This window comes from Pungitius pungitius, chromosome 12, assembly GCF_949316345.1.
Source record: "Pungitius pungitius chromosome 12, fPunPun2.1, whole genome shotgun sequence".
Lineage (NCBI taxonomy): Eukaryota > Metazoa > Chordata > Actinopteri > Perciformes > Gasterosteidae > Pungitius > Pungitius pungitius.
This window is the reverse complement of record NC_084911.1, coordinates 13,449,523-13,457,604: the sequence shown is the minus strand read 5'-3', so window position 1 is coordinate 13,457,604 and position 8,082 is coordinate 13,449,523. Positions and strand designations below refer to the sequence as shown.

The following is an 8,082-nucleotide window of genomic DNA, read 5'->3' as shown; positions in this document are numbered from 1 at the left end:
TATTTAGTCACAAAAACCGTAATCTCGTTACTCTGAACGGCAAAAGTGTGCCGCTTTGGGTGACTGTCAATCACAGGATTTTCCCGCGATTGTCACTTTCGGCCAATCGGAGGCTTTGTTTATGTCTGTGGGGCGGGTCCAACAGCAGTTAGTGTGGCTTAGACGAACGCATGCAATGTTGATGTTAGGCTGTTGTTTGACTGACTGCAAAGGCTTAGAATAACGAGTGCAGCGTTGGTGAGTAAGGGTTGTTATGGACTGACTGCAAATGACTGCTAAAAGGATGGTGGATGTCACGGCGAACGCCCTCTCTCATCAGGAAATAGGCGGAGCCAACTATCGCCCACCTGCGCGCACCCGAGCAAATCAAGGGGCGTGCGGCTCCAACTTAAGGGCAGGAGAGACTAGTTGTTGGAACCAGGAAATCGCTAACGGGACGTGAGGATTTGTTTCTCACGGAGGCATTCCTGGAGCTGTGCAGGATTTAAGACCATTCAAAGACTGAATAGAACAGCCGGTAAGAGAACCGTTCATCGGACTTTTGTTGACTTTTGCACGCCATTGGCGTCGCGGTGCAGATGAGAAATGCACCTGTGTTTGTGAGCTAACACCTGTGTTGTGGTTTGCTTGATGCAGTGTGGTTCTGGTATGCATTCTGATAGATCAATGTTTATTTATTCATTGCATTAAACTCACTGCGTGGCTATTTAAATGTTTATTTATTAAATGTGCTAAACTCACTGCGTGGCTATTTAAATGTTTATTTATTAAATGTGCTAAACTCACTGCGTGGCTATTTAAATGTTTATTTATAAAAATGTGCTTGCTTGGTTATTTAAAGGTTTGTTTATTCATTTTGCTGAAGTCACTACTTGGTTATTTAAATGGTTATTTATCCATGGTGCTAATCTCACTGTTTGTCATTCAAATGGTTGGTTATTCATTGTGTTTGGGTACCATTTTAATTCATGTGGAAATCTGTTTGGTTAAAGGAAGGTGCAAATTGGTAAAACGGTTGATGTTTCTGGTTTTAAGGTTTTTCACCTGTAAGCTGCTGTAAGCTGCTGTGAGCTACTGTAAGCTGCAAATATCTGGGCTGCCAAGAGAAAAAACTGAATAAAAAAGAAAGGAGGATAAAGATCAAAGTGGCCTGGTTATTGAGTGGAACCCAGTTTTAACATTCAGGAATGGTTACCGTCCGATCAAGTGCGGGTTAAGCACAGCGAAGTTGGAGTTACACTTGACAGTGGACACGTTTGTTTCATACGGAGAGTTACGACTCCGTTCGCGGCTACGTAATTCAACCGGAGGCCCGGAAACATGCATAACTGATAACCTCCGTGAAACACGGAAATAGGCGTTTTATTAGCAGCGTGAGTCACTTCTTAACACACGGGGGGCGGTGTCTGTATACATCTGCGCCGTTTGTCCCGTGGGTTTTACGTGTACGTCTGTTGGCGTTGCAGCGCTGAGAGTAAACAAACTATCTCAAACAGCTGACGTGAGGTGATAACATTGCTGTAAAGCTTGATTTGATGTGTGAAGTCATTCAAAAGATGTTAAAGGATCCTAATTAGTTGTATTGCGTGTACATTACACCCTATAGCCAGCAGGGGGCAGAGTGGCGCTCTATTTCGCTATAGACAGGTTTCCCGGCAGTGGAGCAGTTTACGACCACTACGTTGTGAGTGACATTTCCTCATTCTGCGGCGCGAAGCGCAATGACCGAGATGTGAAAGAGCTGCGTGTCATTTGTGTGTTCTGTTTACAGAATCACATTATCTGCATACTTGGTACCAATCCTGGTACCTGTAACAGATTTTTGGGGGCTCGTCCGGGATCGGCGCCACCGGAAGGCTGGGAGCTGATCCAGTGATTCTTGAAATTTGGGACCTGAGCTGATGCTGCTATCCAGGAAAGCTGTGGGCGTAGACTGGTGAACTGAAGCAGGGAGAGTGTCGCTGAACTGTGGAACTGCACTTGAGGAGAAGGTAAAGAGCCAAGATGTCGGACAGTGAGAGGAAGAGCCTAGTGTGGGACATTAGGAAGAGTCTACTCACTTTGTCAGCGAATGAACTTTCAAATTGCCAAAGGTGTGGGTCCAAAGCCACACAAGGACCAGTCTGTGCTAGAAGAAGGAGATCTCGGTGGTTGTTTTGAACACATCTCTCAGCTCTTTTATGAACAGTCAGCATCTTCTTGTGTTAGAAGACAATGGCATGGTGGAATTGTTGATGTTGAAGGACACTGTTGATAATGTCATTAAGGATCAAGATGTGGTATTATTTGACAGAACTATTAATGTTGATGTTCATGACACTACTCAGGGTGCAACTATTTCAGCTAAGTCCACTCGCTTTAGTGACACAGACAACACAACTGCAGTGAATACAAACCACACTATTCCAGTAGTTAAAAACACGAGTGATGCTCTGGCTAGTCCAGCTGGACCCACATCAAACAGTGAACTACAGAGAATGCTGCAAAGCTATGAGGAGCTAGGTAAGAAACTTATGCAATGCATTAACACACCTAGTACACAGTCAGTTTCCTCACAGCCCTCAGCAACACCGTTTGCTATGCATGACAGAGAGACACTAGACAGTAGTGCCCAGTCTAAATCTACGATTCTCCATCCACGTGAGAAGTTAGTCTCCCTCAGAGAACTCTCATACCTCCACCGTAGATAATTCAAAATACAGGGATGTCAAATTGGTGATCACGCCTCAGACATCACCTACAGCGATGTGTGCAAACAGATCGATGAAGGGATCCACGAGGACTTCAGTGATCCTGAAATAGTACGAGCTGTGCTAAGGATCATCAAACCAGGCAACTTTAAAGATATGTTGATGAACAAAGATGATGTGAATGTGGAGGAACTTAAAGGATTCTTACAGTTGCATTTAAGGGAAAAGAATAGCACCGAACTGTTTCAGGAGTTGATGTGCACAAAGCAGAACGATAATGAGACACCACAAAAATTCCTCTACAGAGTAATTGGACTTAAACAGAGAATATTGTTTACATCAAACCTTCCAGATGCAAGCATAAAGTACAGCAAAATTACAGTCCAAGATGTACACACAGTGTATCAGGGACTCGGACACAGACACAATGATATACGCAGGGAACTAAAACCTCTCCTCTCAGATACTGAGGTGAAAGATGAGACAATCCTCAGGCACGTGATGAGAATAACAAGTGAAGAAAGTGAGAGACAGCGGAGGTTAGGCCCAACACCCCGCCAACATCAAACTAATGTCCGCAGTGCTCAATTTGGCGCAAGTGCAACACAAGAACACTGTTAAGCAACAGATCCCCGAACGTGCACCTGGACTGGACATAATAGAACAACTCTCAGCCAAAATTGAGGCACTCACCAGAGTAGTTGACTCAATGAAACGACCCATACAGCCACTGAACACAGAGCAGGTGTGTCAGTGCTCAATAAAAAAACCAACTAACCCAAGAAGGGAGAGAACTAATGGCTGTCCTAGATGTGTGGAGCAGGGTCTCTCTAACTATAACCATTGCTTTTTCTGTGGTGAAGAAGGTTACAGGGCCGTAGGTTGTCTCAAAAAACCCAAGCACCCGGGAAACTGGAACCGGTCACTGGAGGGGGGCGCCCAGTGACCAAGACTCAAATGTCCCAGCCAAATGGTGTCAGTGGAAACCAAGCTTGCACAAAAAGCATCTCCAAGACAAAGAACTCACCATCTCCAGAAGTAGATTGTGCAAAAGGGAAAAAAGGACAGAGGGAGATCCCCACTGAGTTACCACAGGAACCATTGAACACAAAAAATGAACAAATTGCAAGATTAATTGGTAGCAAAGCCGTAATCCAATGTTATCTAGACGGGCTAGCTGTACACGCTTTACTTGATACAGGGGCTCAAGTCAGTATGATCGACCGGTCCTGGAAAGACACCTACCTCATCTTGAGATCCGGCCGATTGCTGAACTGATGAAAGACGACGATGAGCTGGAAGTGTATGCTGTGAACGGATGCATCATCCCATTCGATGGCTGGGTTGCAATAACAGTGAACTTGCCTGGAAATGAGAATCCCAATCTTCTGATCAGTGTCCCTTTCTTAGTGAGTACTCTACCTCTAGAGAGGCCGCTGGTTGATTTCAATGTATTGGAAGAACTAATATTGGGACAATCACAGAAAATCATTCCAACATTGGTTACCCTGTTAAGTGGGGCCATCTCAATCCCAACCGACAAAGCCGAGGCTGTAGTGAGCTGCATGTCCACCACAAAGCCCAGCATACAGCATGGACGCCTGAGAGTAGGCCAACATGACATGGTCATTCCTGCTAGCCAGGTCGCCTGGATAAAGTGCAGAGTTCCATCCAACATGGACCCAGCTGACCGCCTTATATGGTTTGAACCAGATGAAGACAGCGTGTCATTAGAACAGCTGGATGTTGGTGAAGGTCTGCTTGAAGTGCAAAACCAGAAGCGACCATATTTAGTTGTGCCATTAGGGAACAACACAAAACATGACATCACCATACCACGGAAGACAGCTTTGGGTAATATTCAACCAATTGCTAAAGTAGTTGAAACTTACTCTGCTGACCAGGACTCACAGAATCACTTAAAACACGATGTGATAGTCAACAGTGCCGTTGTTCAATCTACTAGTGAAAGCCCATCATTCTGGCACCCACCAGTTGATGTCAGCCACCTGGAAGAGGAGCAGCAAGAGGCAGTAAAGAAGATGTTATATGAGGAGTCGGCAGCTTTTGCAAGAGATGGTGATGATATCGGCTGTATTCCAAGTCTGCAGATGTCGATTCACGTCAAAGATGATATTCCTGTTCAGAGAGCATACTCTTCCGAGCCAAAGCCACTACTTAGGGAAGTCAAAGAGTATGTCAAGGACCTTCTGGCAAAGGGATGGATTGTTAAATCCAAGTCTTCTTACTCTGCCCCAGTGGTGTGCGTTCGAAAAAAAGATGGAACGTTACGCCTCTGCATAGATTATCGTCTGTTAAATCAGAAGACGGTTCCGGATCGTCATCCACTACCCAGGATTCAGGACCTGACTGACACACTTGGTGGTTATTCCTGGTTTAGCATCTTGGACCAGGGAAAAGCCTACCATCAGGGTTTTATTGACCCAGTATCCAGACATCTCACGGAATTTATCACGCCGTGGGGCCTCTATGAATGGGTGCGCATTCCCTTTGGCCTTTCAAATGCACCTGCAGCCTTTCAGAGGAGTATGGAGGAGATGCTTGGCTCCCCTAGAGACGAGTACTGCATTCCATATCTTGATGATGTCCTTTGTTATGCTAGGTCTTTTGAAGAGCATGTTGAGGGGGTCCGCAAGGTCTTACGCGCTCTCCAGCATCATGGGGTAAAACTAAGGCCTGAAAAATGTGAACTCTTCCAGCGCGAGGTCCGTTACGTGGGACGACTAGTATCCGCTGAAGGAGTGAAAATTCACCCAAAAGACCTGGAAGCGGTGCTGTTTCTCAAAACCAACACACCACAGACAGTAGGTGATATCAGAAGGATCCTTGGTTTTCTAAGCTACTACCGATCCTACATTCAGGATTTCTCACGGATTGCAAAGCCTCTTTACGAGTTGCTGCAGGTGAAACCGAGCATGTCAGTGAACACAACACACAAAGGTAAATCCAAGGGACCCCAACTGTCCACCAGTGTTGGCGTACCCGGACTTCAACTTACCGTTCATACTGCATACGGATGCATCAGAGCAGGGCCTTGGGGCAATCCTTTACCAGAAGCAAGAAGGAAAGTTGAGGGCTATTGGTTATGGATCAAGAACTTTGACACCTGCAGAGAAAAATTATAATCTACACAGTGGGAAGCTGGAATTTCTTGCCTTGAAATGGGCAGTGTGTGAGAAGTTAAGGGATTACCTGTATTATGCCCCACATTTTACAATAAATACAGATAACAACCCCCTGATCTACATCATGAGCACAGCAAAGTTAAATGCTGTTGGACATCGTTGGGTCGGAGAACTCAGTGACTTCCGTTTTGACGTGAAGTACCGGCCTGGGAAGGTTAACATTGATGCAGATACATTGTCTCGTATCCCACTGGATATTGAGAAATACATCACATCGTGCACTGAGGAGCTTTCCCAAGATGTTATTTGCACAACTTGGGATGGGAACAAAGCAGCTCAGAAGAAGGATGTTGCTTGGATTGCTGCTTTGCATATCTCTTCCCTCTACAGCACAAGCCAAGAGTCGCGTATGCTCCTGCCAACAATAAGTCACGACGAACTTGTTCGAGCACAGGGAGAAGACCCTACCATTGGAGAGGTTGTGAGGCTCAAAGAAGCAAGCGCAGTTCCTAACGATGAGACACAGAAAACAGCAAATCTCCTCACCAGAAAGCTCTTACATGAGTGGAACAAACTACATTTGGAAAATGGGCTTCTGTACAGACGGACTGATGAAAGACAGCAGCTCGTCTTGCCGGCAAAATACAAACATGTGGCATTGAAACATCTTCACGACGAGATGGGACATGTGGGAACTGAGAGGGTGATTCACCTGGCTAGGGAACGGTTTTATTGGCCTTATATGAAGAGAGAGATAGAGGACTATGTCACGAGAAAGTGCCCTTGTATAAAACAAAAGAAACCTGTCACCCACACGCGTGCCCCCATGGGTAGTATAACTACTAGTTCCCCGTTGGAGCTTGTATGTGTGGACTACTTACATCTTGAGACCAGTCGAGGAGGCTACCAATACATACTGGTAGTAGTTGATCATTTCACACGATTCGCCCAAGCCTACGCTACAAAAAACAAATCTGGACGGACGGCGGCAGAGCGCATATATAATGACTTCATACCAAGGTTTGGCTAGCCGTCGAAACTACACCACGATCAGGGCCGTGAGTTTGAGAACGAGATGTTTCGGACACTTCAGAAGTTGTCAGGGGTTGGTCATTCCAGAACGTCGCCATACCACCCACAAGGTAACCCAGCCGAGAGGTTTAACCGCACCTTACTGCAGATGTTGCGAACGCTGGCAGACAAGGAGAAAGAGCGTTGGAAGGACCATCTCCCTCAAATTGTACATGCGTACAATTGTACCCGACACGAGGCAACTGGCTACTCGCCCTACTATTTGCTTTATGGAAATAGGGAAGCTACGGTCCTACTGGGAGAAGACCATATACATAGTTAAGGAACAAGTGTCTGAAAATCCTGTGTATGTTGTCTATCCAGAGGCTGGAGATAAGCTTAAAAGGAGAACTTTGCATCGCAATCTGCTGTTACCTGTGAGCGACCTACCTGTTGAAACTCCTCTTTGTGCAGAGAAGTCTGTACCTGAGCCACGACAGAGGAAAAGGCACGCCAGAATCAGTGATTTGGAGGAAGAAACCAATGAGAGCGACAACTCAGATGATTCAGAGGATGAACAGAGCACTGGAGGTTATTGGCTACGGGTACCTGTCAGCAGAACAGAACAGAGAGGTTCGGTCCAAGTGCCTGAAAAACATGATACAACCGAGAGAGGATCAACCCGAGGGTCTCTAAGAGATGTAAACTGGTTTCAGAATGAACACTTACCTGATCCAGTTACAGTGCCTGCAAGAGAAGAGCAAAGACAACTACAACACACTGAGAATGAATATGTACCTGATCCAGCTTCAGCACTTACAAGAGATGAAACAAGACAGACAGAAAGATCTCAGGAAAATGCACATTTCCCTTTGTCAGTCCAAATGGAAACAGAGACTGGAAATGAGAGACAAGTGACCCCACCCCCAGCAAACATTCACACAGAGGTTAGGCAATCTGCTAGGGAAAGAAAGCCGAGGCACATGTTTACCTACAACACACTTGGCCAGCCTTCATTACAACCGAATCCCACAGTTAACACAGTTGGGGCATACATTGCACCATACTTACCATTTTGGGGTCCACCTTACCATTTCCCACTGACATACCAACATGCACCATACACGCCACCAACATACATGCCATACTCAACACCTGTTTATTGATATTAAAGGGAGTTTTTGACCTTGTGAAATTGAGTTATAAGTATATTGATAAAGTTGAATTTTGGAAAA

The 8,082-nt window shown here is 45.6% G+C and overlaps 1 long non-coding RNA gene across 1 annotated transcript; it reads left to right on the top strand.

The window, feature by feature from the left end:
* The first annotated feature begins 200 nt into the window (after window positions 1-200).
* LOC134132999 (uncharacterized) lies at window positions 201-1,129 on the top strand. The gene is made up of 2 exons (XR_009957146.1): window positions 201-517; window positions 1,036-1,129. It is a non-coding gene; the product is annotated as an uncharacterized LOC134132999 (long non-coding RNA).
* The last annotated feature ends 6,953 nt before the right edge of the window (window positions 1,130-8,082 follow it).